The sequence below is a fragment of the Camelus dromedarius genome, chromosome 2, assembly GCF_036321535.1.
Source record: "Camelus dromedarius isolate mCamDro1 chromosome 2, mCamDro1.pat, whole genome shotgun sequence".
Taxonomy (NCBI): Eukaryota; Metazoa; Chordata; class Mammalia; order Artiodactyla; family Camelidae; genus Camelus; species Camelus dromedarius.
Window position 1 is genome coordinate 100,466,485 of NC_087437.1, and position 15,443 is coordinate 100,481,927.

The following is a 15,443-nucleotide window of genomic DNA, read 5'->3' on the forward strand; positions in this document are numbered from 1 at the left end:
CCAACAAACTGCATAATCTCTCCCTTGGCCAAATGCATGCTGCACTTTCTCAAGTTTCTCATCCAGCATTCTGAGCAGAGCTACTCATGTTTATGAATTTGCCTCTCGTCTTCCTGTGTTGGATGATAAGCCCTTTTATGACACAAACCATTATCCTTATATCCATTATATCTATTTTAGTGCCTGACTCATCTGAGGGGCTTAAACACACACACACACACACACACGAATGTATTTAGCATAAACATAAAGCAATTCTGATTGAAGTAGATGAATGAATGAAAAAGTGTAACTTTTCTCCTATAAACTGAATGGTGGAGGATATTTTTCATAGTTGATGCTGTATATTTGCAACCAGAAGATACTGTTTCCCCCATTTCTAGTGAGCCAGTCGTTCTCAATGCTTTCAGGATCACCTGGATAGATTTCTTAAACTCAGGTTGCTGCTCCCCTCTCCCGAATTTGATTCAGTAGATCTGAGAGTGTATATTTCTGACAAATTCCCAGGTAATACTGACACTGCAGGTTCAGATCCATCGTAATAAGCTATAGTAATTGTGTGAGTGAAGCAACAGTGTAGTAATGCAATCGTACCTCTGTTACTTTTGTTCAGTTAGCCCTGAGGTGTTTACCCAGGAGGTTGTTGGAGAGACCCAGAAACAGTCTGGACTGTGCCAGTGGGTCAGTGGGCTGTGACTGATGAGAAGACCAGTCTTCCTGAATGGCATTGTTCAGAAGTTGCTGCTCCCTTGAGTCTGGGGAGGAATCCAAACAACCACTTTTACTGTAGTCCTTAACTCCCAGAGAAAGGACAGTAGCTCTTGAAGGTTAATCACTACTTAGACTTCAGTAGTCTGTTGTGATGAGGTCGGGGATGCCAGGCACCATATAGAGGCCAGGCACCATGCTGACGGGAAACCTTTCTGGTCGTATCGCCGAGCCCAGGCATGTACTGCTTGCCACATGAGAGGCCAATACACTGAGAGATGAGGTGTTGGAGCAAGGAACAGCGACTTTATTCAGAAAGCCAGCAGACTGAGAAGACGGTGGACTAGTGTCCCAAAGAACCATGTTACCCAAGTTAGAACTCAGGCTTCTTTTAAAAGGGGAGGGGTATGGCTGGTTGTTGCAAACTTCTTGGTGCCAAAACCCTTTGTTCTTGCAGGTGTGCTCATAGGTCTGGTCACAATGCTCCTATAAAACTGCAATAAGACAATTGTTATTTTCTGTTCTGCAGCTTTTAATTAAAGCTTTAACGGTCAAGTCTGGGAGGCAGGCCTTGAGAATGGGTTATCCTGTATATTTTAGGCTATAGGGAGTCATGTTTGTTTTTCTGTTACAGTCCTAATGTCTAGATTTCAAAAGAATAGACTAGAGTCACAAGAACATAATTTGAGGGACCCAGTGCAAAATAAAAATGAAGGATCCTTTGATTAAAAAAAATATATATATATATATGTATGTAGAATTTCAAGAAGGCAACTACAGAGCAGAAAGCACATGTGAGGCCCTTCTGAGTATCCAGGTTGCATGTCCATGACGTTGGTCCTGACCTTGGCCACACAAGGGCTTCCATTTCTGGCAGAGAAAGCAAATGTCAGGGAAAGAAACTGGGTGAGATGGGAGAAGTTGTATGATGCAGGTGTAGATGGTGGGGCAGGAGGCTGGTGTTAGAGATGACTTTTCCTGCTTGGGAGGGAGCAGGACCATGCGAGAGTTTATCGTGCTTCTCAGAAGGGGCCCACTATTTAAAGCTGACATGTTATTTATTTCTAGAATTTTCCATTTAATATTTTTGGATCACAGTTGATCAAGGGTTAACTGAAGCCACAGAAAGTGAAACCATGTACTAGAGGGGACTACTGTGCTAGGATTTAAGAGGTGGCCTAAAAAATGTTTGCGAGCAGGACTTGTTCCTATATGCTGTTTTTTCTTTCACTCAACTATCTTTCATTCCAAGACGTAACTGTTTTGACTGCCTGGTTCTATTTGGTCTGGTGAGCAGATTGTTCTTTAATATTTTCATTAAGGAGCATAATTTTTGTCCTCACCACCCCTGTATACTGGTTTCTTCTTTTTTCTCCACTTCCTTTTAGTTTTTTTCAAAAGATCCTTGAAAAAGCCTTAGCAAGAGCTAATTAGTTTTCTCAGCAAAATTAAAGGTGAATCATCTTCTAGTAAGAGTCCCTTGTCTTCTAATGAAAATTTTTGCTGATGGTCATTTGTAATGCAAACAACGTCCCTAACTCTCACTCCAGACATGAAAGGGAGTCTGCTTCCAAAGAAACTATGTAAGATTTAAGACCTTTATGACTATATTAATTTTAGGAAGCATTTTAACTTGACTTTTTTTTTTTTTTTTTAGATAAGGTATAAAGTTTAATCCTCCCAATTCTTTAGAGTCTGAGACTTTGCTAAAAAAGGAGGCTCCCAAAGTTCCAAAGCTTCTGCTATGGGCAGCTTTGACCTTGAACAACTCTCTGTTCTCCGAATTGCTACAACAACCTTTGAAGCTTTGTGGGCTTGAGGAAGACAGCAAAGTCTTAGAACTTCAGGTTCTCTGTCTACCAAATTCGAACGTTAATTTCCATCCCATGACGCATCACGATGATTTTGCTTCAATTGAATTCCCTCAACATTGTTTCAAATAATGGGGGGTTGGTGTGGGTAGGTGGAGAACATCTCTTGTATAGGTTTTTTTTTTTCTTTCCCTTTTTTTGGCTTTTATAGTATAACACACATAGACTTAATAAGGATCTTTTGGTGATTGTCCATGTTATTATTGAAGGAAGCAGAGATTATTGAAGCAAGCAGAGAAGCTACTGAGTTTCATGCTTTGTTATGTGGTACAAAGGTGCTGTGGCCTTCGTCTCCCAAATTCTGCTCCAGCTCTGGGGGTGGGAGTAGTTTGAAAAGTTAGGTAGAAATAGGTTTGATGGGATGTCAACACTCTCAGCCTCCCAGAGGACTACCATTCATCACACCCCTGCTCAGGCCCCCATAGTCCAAAGACTGGTTTTTGTCTGTTTTATGGCATTGCTCTGAGTCCTTCTTTCCCCACTGACTCCCTGAACAAATCTGAACTTCATAAGCAAAACATACTGCTGCCAACACTCAGTAGTTTCAGGAAAGCGGAGAAGATTGAAATTTTGAGTTTGACCCTCTCCCCTGTGTGTTTGTTCACAAATTCGAAAGCAAAACCCTAAGAGTTACTGAAACGGAGTCATTTGGTAATTGTCACAACTGTTAGGGCACCAGTGTCCTCTCAGGTTTCCTTCACCCACGTGGAATCTGCTTCTTTCAAATATTGCTTCTGTTGCTAAACTGAAGACACAATAAAGATGAAGTATGATGACAAATTCCTAAGAAACGCTGGACTGTTTGCTCATTCAGACTAAGGTAGAGTCGTTCACTTAAAAAAAAAAAATTCCATCCTGCTCAGCAGAATTTGCTTTTGTTTTCCTCCCTGTCATTTACTGCTTGGTTATGGTTTAATAACACAATATTCTCTAGTTCACTGCCCTCATAAAACTGGCAGGCTGAGAAACAGCTACAATTGGACATGTTCCCGCTCTGGGTAAAGAGATGAAATCCTGAGGTTCAGTCTTGCTGGAAGTGGAGATGGGGCATTATACGGCAAATCTGGTTTACCAGACATTTTTGCTGAGATCAGGTTGCTAGACACTCAGGCACTGCACGCCTCCTAGGGGCCCGTCCCCTCCAGCACACTCACGGCTCTCACTTGCTGTAATTTCTGAGCACGTATTTGTGTTGTTAGTCTCAAGAGATGCAATGTTGCCCTAGTTATGATTGAGCTGAATAGTACTTCTAGAGGTCTTCCAGAGAAGACACTCTTGGGTACCAGAAGGGTTAAACCTACAGTGATGTGGTTTTTTACTTTCTGTTTTTTAAAAGAAGCATTTTTCACTTTGTGGGACTGCAGCAAATACAGGGGGAGATGGGGTGTAGAATCACTGAATGACAGGAGGTGTCTGTTTCTGTGCCTGTTACAGAAGCAGGGTTTTTATGACCTAAGGATAAGTTTATGAATAGGCATTTGTATGATGGTTGAAGAAACAGCATTTTTTATTAGTTGTCTCCTGCTTTTTAAACTAAAAGATCATCTGTGATACAGTCCATTTAATTAATATGACACGACTATTTGAATATATAATTTCTCCTTTCATGCAGATACTCTTTAGAATGGAGGCTGTTTGGAGGCAAATCTGATACTTAGAAACCCAAACAAATGGGAAAAATCATAAGTGATAAGATCATACATTTTGTAAACAGATGCTAGACTTACTAAATGCTGGAGCTAGTGGCTAGGCCTAGACCCTGTTAGCCAAAATGCCTGGTCTCAAATCCCAGCTTTGCCACGTACAACTGTATGATGTTGTCAGCTTGGTCTTGTTGTGCCTCAGTTTCCCATCTGCAAAGTAATGGTACCCACCTCTTGGATTTATTAAGAGGACTAACTCATTTAACATATATAAATAATTAGTGGTTGTTAGACCACCTTTTGTGATTATTATTTGTTATTATCATTTAGTCAAAGTTCCTCTGGTCAGATATCCTGTCTTCCAGTCTAATGTTCTTTCTTTTATACTGCTGCTACCCAGAAAAGAGCAGTCTGTATGTTCAAGTGTGCCACATTATGCTGGTAAACACAGACACTGAAAGTGTGTGTGTGTGTGTGTGCGCGCGCGCGTGTGTCTCTAAATATGGCAGTCTGTACCTCAAATAGTACAGAAGGGTCCTTCAAAGCCACGTCTTTGTCTCCTTCCATCTAGTCTATTCTAGGTGCCTCCTCAGTGGTCTCTCCCTGGCCATCACATTCGGCACCCTGCCCCAGAATGACCTTTCAGAGAAATGTTTGACCTTTTCTCCTAGTGGAAGTTGTAAGGTCGCCAGTGATATAATTGGCAGTTAAAAACCCTCTCGAAGAAACATTTTGGTCAAACAGCTTGTTGCAGGCTCTGTTTGCGCAAGTCATCTGTGTGAGGCTTTGGAGTTTGGTGACTCATCAGTACTGGTAAAGGTCACAAATACCAGTCCAAGACCAGGAACATGCCTCCGAAAAGTGTACATTTTTATAAGTGATACTAGGTTTTTATCACTGACCACAATCAGCATTGGATTTACTGTTTTAATCTTTAAGAGTCTTGCTCTGTTCCCGAAAACGAGAAAAGCACTTTTACCTTAGGCCAAAATGTAAATGTGTGGCATGTTCTTTTCCCCAGGCAAGTGACTCACTGCAGATGTAATGACAAGCTATCCTTCAGTTTGAGAGTTGATCAGTGAACTGGATGTGGAGCTGCAGGAAATGTGCAGTGTTAGGAAATTAGATAAGCAAGAGTATGTCTAAAATAAGCCTCTACTTGTTAAAATAATCTACTAGCCCAGCTAAAGTTAATGGTCATCAGAATTTGGAAAGCACGTATTCATAGATTCAATTCATTTCCTCAGCATTAGTTTAATGAGTGTCTGCTAACTAACAGTCCCTGTGCAAGGGATGAGCAAACGACACAAGGAGATACTGTCCTTGCCCTTAGGGCATTTTCAGTCTTTGCTGGAGACTGACCCTAAATGAATGCTTGCCAAAATAGAGCTATAAGCAAAGTATTATGAGAGCACAGAAATTTGGAGAAATCATTTCAGAAGATTGGATACTTAGAGTGGGTCTTAAAAAGTAAAAAGAATATTCTGGAGAGAGTGTGGGGGCAGGGCAATCCAGAAAGAGCCAGAGAGCATCTATAGAGGCAGAGAGATAAAGGATGTATATCCGAATGTTTGTTTAGATGTGTTTGGGGAATTGCCTGGAGGGAACATTTCATAGACAAGTGTACTGAGCAATAAATCAGTGAAGTAACTGAGTCCAATGGTACAGAACTTCGAATACCCTCCTGATGGGTTTGAACCCCGCCCTCAGGCATCATACCATCGTATATTTTTTAAGTAGGAGTGTGACATGGATAAATCTGTCTTTGAAAGCTTGCTTGGGAGACAGCCTGGTGTATGGATCAGTAATGGGGAGGATTGGTATATCAATATATATAGGGAGAGTGTGTTAGTCAGCTCAGGCTGCTGTAACAAATTCCATAGGCTGGGTGGATTAAACAACAGATACTTACTTCTCATAGTTTCGGCGGCTGGCAAGACCAAGGTCGGATGCTGGCCATTCGGTTCCTGGTGAGGGCTCTCTTCCTGGCTTACGGATGACTGCCTTCTCACTGTGTCCTCACAAAGTAGAAGAGCGAAAAAGGGAGAGACAGAGAAAGGAAAGAGGGAAAGTGCAAAATCTCGTTTCTCTTCTTCTTCCTCTAGAGGCACTAATCCCATCATGGGCCCCACCCTCTTGACCTCAGCTAAACCTAAATACCTCTCAAAGACCCCACCTCCTAACACCATCACATTAAGGGTTAGGGCTTCAATATATGAAATTTTGGGGGTGGGACACAAACATTCAGTGCAAAACAGAGGGGAATGAGAAGGCTTCTTAATAACCAAGGTGTTACATAGCAGGGTTAGAATTGACGCTGAGATAGTTTAGTCATGGTGGCAGAGATGCTCCTAGACATGTTTTGAGGGGCAACATTAATAGATCTTAGATGATTGGTTAAATGTGAGACCGAATAGAACGAAGGGTTAGAGTTAAGGATTAAAACTGTCAGTATAATGATTAAATACATAAGCACAAGTGTTAAACTCCCCGAGTTCACTCCCGGTAACTGTGTGATGTGGAACTAGGTTCTTAAATTCTCCGTACCTCAGCTTCCTCATCTGTAGAATGGGGCTAATAATCATACTTACCTCACAGAGAAATTGTGAAAGTTAAATATGATAATGGGTTTAAAGCACTAAGAACAGTCTTTGCTCTTCAATAAGACTCTACAAATGTTAGCTGGATAGTATTTTATTACCAACGGTAACTAATAATTGTATTCACTAATTTTTTGAATTGCCAAAACTGGCTTTCTGATGTGAGAAAGGCACTTGCTGTCTTCAGGTTCTGATGGGAGCTGTCCTTGTGGCTTGTCCTGGTTGCCGTCCAGAATGAGGACATCTAAGGCACCCTCTGGACTCGGCAGCAGTTGCCTTGGTTCAGACTACGCTTTGCTCTTCTTTGCAGGAAAGACTTGTTCTGCTTTTTCTTTTCCCACCGTTTTCCTCTCCTGGCTGTTCCTGTGGTCACTCAGAGTGCAGAGTGTGGAGAAGTAATCCTACAATTCCTTCAGACAGAACATCTGTGTGACAGAAGTAAAAGCTAGGATCCCAGGTGAAGGTGGTGTCATCTCATGGGAGCTCAGGAGATTTGGGGTTCAGTCCTTGCCTCTGAGGCTAATAAGGTCTATAGAGAGTTTGGAAGTTTCATAAGCAGTTCAGGCCATCTAAGGGGGAGAGATGAGATCAGCAGTGTCCAGTCGGCACTTTGTAGATACCCAGGGTCTGCCAGTCACTCAGAGCTGCTGCCAGGCTCTTGGTGGTGGTTCTGGGGACCTGGGGGCAGGGGTCGTCTCTGAGAAGGATGTGGAGCAGCTGTGCTGTGATAATCTCCACCGTCTTTCACGTTGAGGGTGGCAGCCACTCAGCTTTCATATATGTTACACCTCAGTTGTTCTTGAAGGATTTTTTTTAAGAAAGTGCTCTCCTAAAATAAGAGCAAATCAAATCAAAGCTATGAGGCTCTGAAAGGCCCCTTTAGCACCACATATTAGTGGTCTCCTGTGGTATTTCTGTATCTCACTTGCTGATTCACTTTGTGCTCTGAGATGAGCCCCATCCGTGTCATTCTGGGACAGAAATTGCATCCATATTCTGAGGAAAAGCAGGGGCGCCCTGCAGGCTGTGCAGTCTGCTAGCTCGTGTGTTGTCTGTATAGGTGTGAAGCTGAGAAGAGGTGGAAGAAGCAAAGGAAATGTGGTTTTGCATGTTGCTGGCTCAACTCTCCCTGCCTTATCTTTTCTGTTGAGTGTGGGAAACTCCCCCAACCTCTGGGCCAGCACTGCACCAGAACCCACCTTTTTCTGGTGTCTTGTGAGAAGCAGTGGTTGGTCACGGGACACTCTCCAGCTCTCCTCCCACCCAGGACTAGGTACATTTCTTTCAAGAATGTGTGCCGCTGGCTGGCAGTGTTTCAGACTGAGTGACATCTTCCTCTGATGCAAAATAACTGGAGAATTACTTGTGGCAGGGAGTGGGGGGAAGTAAGAGAGAGCAAGGAAAATAAGACAGGTACAAACCAAAATTCAATATTCTAAAACCTTCAGTGATTTATCTAGAATTATTGGGTGTTGAATCTACTAGGGGCTGTATACATCTTTTACTTTTTGTATAAAATTCAGTCTTCAAATAATTTAAGACCTAACACCAGATTAAGAGAGAAAAAGAGAATTAGATAACTGTCTTTGTTACACAAAGGATTACTTACAAAATAATGAAAAGTCCCTCTCAGCCCTCTTAGAACGCATAGAAAATTCAGAATAGTGTAAGAGTCTCCTGAGTACGTTCCCTCCTCTGGAAATCCTGGACACCTGAGCTGAGGGGTTTCCAGTGCTGCTGATTGGGGGCAGTGCCTGGATGAGGTAATGCCAGATCCATGGTTTCCAGACTTTTTCAATTCAGGGAACATTAAAATAAAATGAAAAATAGTAACCAACTATGATGGTTAATTTTATGTGTCAACTGGACTAGGCTTTGGTGCCCAGTTGTTTGGTCAACACCAGTATAGATGTTGCTGTGAAAATATGTTTTAGATGTGATTAATATTGAAATCAGTAGACTTTGTATAAAGCAGATTTTACTCCATGATCTCCATATTGTGGTGGGCCTCATCCCATCAGTTGAAGGCCTTTAGAGAAAAGGCTAAGTTTCCCTGAAGGAGAAGGGATTCTGCCTCCAGGCTACTTACAGGTTTAAGACTGCAACATTAACTCTTGCCAGAATTTCCAGCCTGCCCTACAAATTTTGGACTTTCCAGCCCCCACAATTGTGTGAGACAATTTCCTAAAATCCATCAACCCTTACCCCCAAGTCTGCCTGTCTATCTATTGTCTGTCTACCTACCCTACCTACCTACCTGCCTATCCCTATTGGTTTTGTTTTTCTGGAGAACCCTGAGTGATGCACCCATGTAAGATTGTGGTTTAAAATTTAACCAAGGACTCAAAACCAAACAAATAAATAAAAATGGTAACTTACCATCTACTGTTGTTATTGCTTGAGCGGAAAGGATAATTTTCTACTCCCATCATAGGAAAGATGTAATCTCAGAATAAAGGACAGTCCGATTGACTGAATAAATTATGTCCTACCAAACAGCTTACTACACTGCCTTTACATTTTTCATTTTCCATGCACAGGTGGAAATGTCTGGGCCAGTCTTTTGTGCTGTAGGTGACCCAGCTTCTCACTGTGTGGTAGAAGCACCCCCCACTGTTACTCCTAAGAGAACAGTCTCCCCAAATATTTTCCCCTGATATGAGCTGCTTATGAGCCAGGCTCCTTCCACCATCTTTGCTCTTTTGTTACAGATGATGATAGAAGTATCTTGCTGTAAAAGCACCTCATTGTTTCTTCTTAATAAAACCACACTTCCTTTGTGTCCTTTCAGTTCAGTTCTGTGTTTATGCAGAGGCTGAGGAAATTTTCTATCACAGGTTTCTTAAAATTTATTATCCTTATAGAGTGTAAGAGCTGGAAGTTTCCCTAAAAATCACCAAGTTCAGTTTCACTTTCGACAGGCGAGAAATCGTTGGCTAAGAGAGGTGGAGTGGAGCCCAGAGTGGCAGAGGAAGGTTAGAACTCAAGTTCCTGAATTTCAGTTTAGCAATGGCCCTGCTCATCATAACTTCCTCTTCTTGTCTTCGCCACTTTCATTTCAGTTGACTTCCCCCTAGAAGAGCCCTTCTCTTTTTATATCTCTTTTTCTTTGCTTTGAAGTTACAGATCTGAAACTCTGTGTTTAGCTGTGCCTTGGCTTCTTCCGTGTTCTGTATACCAGTGGCCTCTAATAAACCCCTCTTTATCTGGACTACACATTTCCACACTTTCTTCTGCTGAAGCTTGATACCAACTGACCTGTAAGGGCTTGGGCTTCAAAACAGTCCTTAGTCCATCCACTCTTGCCTGTAGGACCAACTTGAAATTTTCTGTTGGGTATGGTTTTGTGAATTTTTGAGCCACAAATTTATCTGAGTTTCAGATTCTAATCTGTTTTCAGTAGTGCTCTCAGTTTAGTTTACTCCAATTGCAAAAATATTCCTCTGTATTTACAGCAACAAAATCTGAATGCAAATTCAGAGAAATTCAATCCATGGCAAGCCATGGGTGCCAATCCCCACGTCACGTAATCAGTCTGGCAGCCCTCCCTGTTGTAGTCAGGACCTTTCCCATCCTTACATGGCAGCTGCTGAGCCCAACACTTCTCTCTTGAGCTTCTGACCCCATCTTTTCCTTTTCTCTCATAGAAAATAGAAATAGCCAGGTAGGGACTTTCTCACCTTACTCTCCAGTGACTCTCACTTGAAGACTTTCATCTGCAGTTTTATCTTCTCCAACTCAAAGCCTGAGACGACCCTAAACCTCTTCAAAGATGGTCCATTCTAGGTGTGTGATACTGTTCTGCCTCTTCAGGATTCTGGTCCTTTGATTATTGCTACCTTTCCATCTTTAGCCTTTCCACTACATCTGTCTTCTCAGTATTTATTCATGTTGAAGTGCTTCCCAGGTTGAAACAAAACAAAACCTTGGGCCCACAATCCTGACTTCCTCACTTTCCTGGTTAAACTTTTTAGAGGTTACTTCAAATCTACCACCCTACTTCCCCACCCACACTTCCACTCATTGTGATCTACTTCTGCACCCCTAGGTCCAATTAAAACTGTTCTCATTGAATCCCTTGTTGCTAAATCCAGTGGACCTTTTTCGATCCTCATATATTTATCTCTGGGCATAACCCTTTTCAGTTGGCCAATAAAGACTTGTTGGCTTTTATAATCCCTTAGACTCAAAGCCTACAGGGCTTATTAAGAGTTCCTGGAACACAACAAAATCTCAATTTGATGAAATAATTAAAATGGAAAATAGGTGGGAGCCAAATGGTAAGGGCTTTTAATGCTGAGCTGTGAGGGTTGATTTTTATTCTCTAGGCAGTAGCAATCTAGAGAAGTCTGAGCAGGGAAGAAGTGTTATCACATCTTTTGGGAAGTAAACTCTGGGACAGTGGATGGTTTGGAGCCGTGGGTTGCAAAGTGCTGTGTAGACCAGCAGGATCAGCATCACCTGGGAATTTGTCAGATGAAATTCTTGGGTCCCACCCTTGACCTGATTCAGAAACTCTGGAGGGGCAGCCATGTGACGTGTGCTTCATGAAACTCAAAGTTAGGGCACCACTGGTTTCGAGGAGAAGCAGAACAAGTGCTAGTCATCAAATGCCTGAAATAGTCATGGAGGTGTTGTGGACAGTGGGGTACATGGAGACAATGCATACTATTCAGTCACTGGATGAGGGCCTTGGGCATTTTTTAGGGGTGGGTAGGTCGCTACTGATTTAGAGGACACGCAATCCTTGTGCTCCCTCTGAAGTCCATGCACTTGTTCATTCAACAAATGCCTGCTGGGCTGGGGTCATTTAGTACTACCAGGGAGAACACAGGCCAAGCCCAAAGCTAAAGTTATGGTCATCATTATTTCCTCCAAGATGCTGGTAGACACAAACTGTGAGCACTTTCAATAATTAGAGGAGGATAGTAAGAAGTTCTCCAAAGTCACCCCACCTGTGAACAGTGAATGCTTTAAACAAGAAAACTGACATCTATGTTACCAAAAGTTTTAATTTCTCTTCAGAATCTTCCCATCAGTTTCAGCTGACCCAACAGGCAGACCATGTCCTGAGGAATAGTTTAGGTATGTGGTGGCTCTCAGCAGCTCACTTCAGAAACCAGTTTTGTAAGATCTCAGAGTGGGAGAGCATTGGACATGGAGCCAGTGGATGAAGTGAGGTGTAGTAGAATTCTCAGTTGAGAGCCTAAGAAGGTAACTGGTTGATTTAGGCTGAAAAGGAGTTTATTCAATGGGCAGAGATCACCCAGGAAGCTTGGAAACCGGGCAGCAACAAAGGTGATTAATCAGCTGCCAGATTCATGACCAAAGTCACACAGAGCAATGGCTACTCAACACCAGATGCCAGGAGCTTACCCGTTGCCCCCACTAGATGTGGGTACCAGACGTTTGTTTCCCCTGTTGGTAGTTAAGACGCTGCTGCTCTCAACATGGATCCTCCTTTATCCAGTTTCTTTGCTTTACCAATTAGGGCGGAGTATCCCAGATGCAAGGGAGGTCAGGTTAAGCTTTTGTTTCTACAGGTAAAAGTGGTCTGTGCCAGTTGAACACTGGAATGGGATTCAGATGCAGAGCATCCCCACCCTCTGGCCAAAAAAAAGAAAAAAAGAAAAATCCACTGATGTGAACTTGCAAGTCATGTGGAATTTAAGATAGAAGGGATCTAAGACATCTAAATGAGATTCCAAAGATGAAACCTTTTGAAAACTTTTAACAGTAATTGAGAATCCCAATTATATAAATGATTTAGAAGGCGTCATTCTGCCTGCAGCTGTCCCTTCTTTCTACCCAGCATACTCACACCTACTTGCCAGTCTCAGACACCCGCACAGAGTTCCAGGTCCTATAATGACGTTTAAAAATGAGGACAAAGAACAAAGGCGATGGAGCTGCAGTAGGCTTACATGTTTGCTTTAGCGTAGTGAATTCAGGCTTAGAAAAGTTTAAGGGATGAATTTCCCTTACATCACAAGGTAGTTAAAGCTACACAGGAGAACAACTTCAACTATGGTCCGGTGCTCTTTCCAGTACTTTCTCCAAACCAGACTCTATCTTTGCTGCCTCTTCTGGAAAAAGAGTGGTTGGACTGTTAAACTTTGAAGAGACCTTAAGGACGATTAATATTCTTTTAGCAACCCATTAAATGTTTCAATTCTCAAACATCCCTTATTTTGTAATCTGCCTCTGATCTCTTGTACAACTGTCTTTGTTTCTTAGTTCTAAGTTATTTATTACTACAAAGTATATAAATTACTTTAACAATTATTTGTGGGAAAAATTGTAATATAATATTCAGATTCATAAAGCTAACCACAGGTAATTTGAATACTTTAATTTCTATTTTTACTATCACTTTAAAAGCCAATTTAAAAATACTTGTAACAGCTTTATTTATATGGTCCTAAACTAGAAACGACTCAAATGTCCATCAACTGGTGAATGGACAAACAAATTATAATACATACAACAGAAGACTAGTCAGCTAAAAAAGAGAAAATGAACTACTGATCCTTGCGCTAATATAGATGAATCTCAAAGCTGCTAGATGAGTGAAAAAAAGCCAGAGGCAAACGAGCACATCCTGAATGATAACATTTATGTAAGGTTGTGAGGCAGGTAAGTGCAAATTACGGTGACAGGGATGAGAACAGTGGATGGGAAATGGGGACTGAAGAGATTCCAAAGGGGCCCAGAGGGGTGATGGTTACACAGTTGCATACATCTGTTAAAACTCAAACACACTTAAAACCTGTGTACTTATTGTATGTAACGTATACTCCAATTTAAAAAGTAGCATAGACTGTGTCTAGAAAGACAGGAATCTTATTTCCTGCTTCTGAATTCTTGGGGCAGAGGAAATATTAAGTATTAAAGAGAGATTCTCACAAAAAATTAAGATCAGAAACTGTTAGATAACAATTTTAAGTAGGATCCATAAGCCTGAAAAACAAAACTTTGTCTTTAGGTCAATCATTAAAAAAAATACGTATACTTGAAATTATCCACTGAAGCTAACAGATAATAAAATATTTATTTTATTGTTGTAAAATTAAAAATAGTAGACAAGCATATGTAGTTACAGTCCCAAAGCAGAGCAATACAAATATATAAATTATTGCAGTTTTAAAAGGAAAGTATAACAGCCAAGTAATTTCTAAATAAACTGTTTTGAAACCAACTTGGTTTTTATCACTGCAGCTTCATTTTCTTTTCCCAAATGTCTCAGCACAATTTTGTATGGATTTCTAGTCAGATTTAAAGCAAGGTTAACACAAACACACACACACAAATCATAAAAGTAGGAATGGCATTTAACAGAAGTCACTACTGAACACTTTCTAAACTGCCTCTTTTGAAGTAGCAGAATGGAAACGAACATTCTACACATGGTTCAGGAAAGAAACACATTTACTAAAATTCTCTTAACTTTTTGTGCAGTTGAGGGAAGTTCAATTAACACTTTTGAAGGGAAGGTGGAGGGCAATACTCATCATGATTTTTTAATCTGCTTTACTTTCGTAGGGTTAAAACTGTGGGCTAATTCAATATCACTAAAATGCACTTAGTAATCTGGATTCTTAAAAAGAACAGGGAAAGTGTATGTTACAAACTAGTGGCTAAAGAAATCTTAATGCTAGAGACTTGCTATGATATGGTTCATAGCAAGGAGATGGAGCTGCATAATAGGTCAGACTACATTATAACAGGGGCAATTATGAAAGAATGAAGTGAATGGAAATTCCAAGAACAACATTACAGCCCTCTTCCAAGACACCTTTGCTTGGGCCAGAGCCCAATTACCTTATTATTCTGGTAAATAAACTCTCTCCCACCCCACTACCACCAATTTCCTCAAATAATTATTTCCACCAACCTAAAGTTAAAAATGCAATTAAACATTGGAGTGAATTCAATTATCTTTGCTTTACAGTCACATCTGAACAGAAGATATTTTTTAAAAATACTGTGGAGTACTAAACTTTTTATTAAGTACTTAAAAATACTCAAATATCTGACCTTAGCATAAAAATAACACTAAAAGAACTTTACACTGTACCATTTGAAAGTTTTCATGTCATGTAACCTAATTTTATGGTCAATAACCTGAACCTCCTACTAAGCTACACAAATAATTTATTCTTTAAAAGTTCCTACTGAAGTTTTGAGCATATACATTTTGCATTCCATTTTACATTAGTAACACAAGCAGATTTCGTCTAAAACAAGACAAAATAAAACCAAAACTGGTAAACATTGATCCCAAAATATTAAAAAAAAAAAGACACCCAAAACTAGCAAGCCTCAAACAGTGTAAACACTAAAAAATATATAAACAAAAAGAATGCACTTTAAACCACTTTCAGTGGTAAAGAATACAGTAAACTAAAAAACCCGAGAAATCTCAAGATGCTTGTCAAGATGCCAACAACAAAATAGAATATATTTTGACTCTATTTCTGAAATCACTTCCCAACATGACCTTATTTAAAAAATAATCCTCAAATATATATAAAAATGGGCACTTTGTGGTAAAATGAACATATAATTTGAAAAACATTAATAACATTATCTCGCTCCAACACTGTATGTTAACAAACTAC

The 15,443-nt window shown here is 40.7% G+C and overlaps 1 protein-coding gene across 10 annotated transcripts in view; it reads right to left on the reverse strand.

Annotated features, from left to right (window-relative positions):
* Positions 1–994: 994 nt before the first annotated feature.
* C2H21orf91 (chromosome 2 C21orf91 homolog) overlaps positions 995–15,443 on the reverse strand; it is a 42,794-nt gene continuing 28,345 nt past the window's right edge. For 2 of the 10 annotated variants that reach the window (XR_010384861.1, XR_010384853.1), the window contains exons 6-9: positions 8,022–12,428; positions 6,135–7,651; positions 5,202–5,317; positions 995–1,202 (exon numbers count right to left, since the gene is read on the reverse strand). The gene's annotated coding sequence lies outside the window, so the exon portion shown is untranslated. Of the gene's footprint in view, positions 1,203–5,201; positions 5,318–6,134; positions 7,652–7,674; positions 12,429–15,443 lie in introns of those variants that run through there. The other 8 variants (XR_010384855.1, XR_010384858.1, XR_010384860.1 and 5 more) reach the window with 8 other exon arrangements.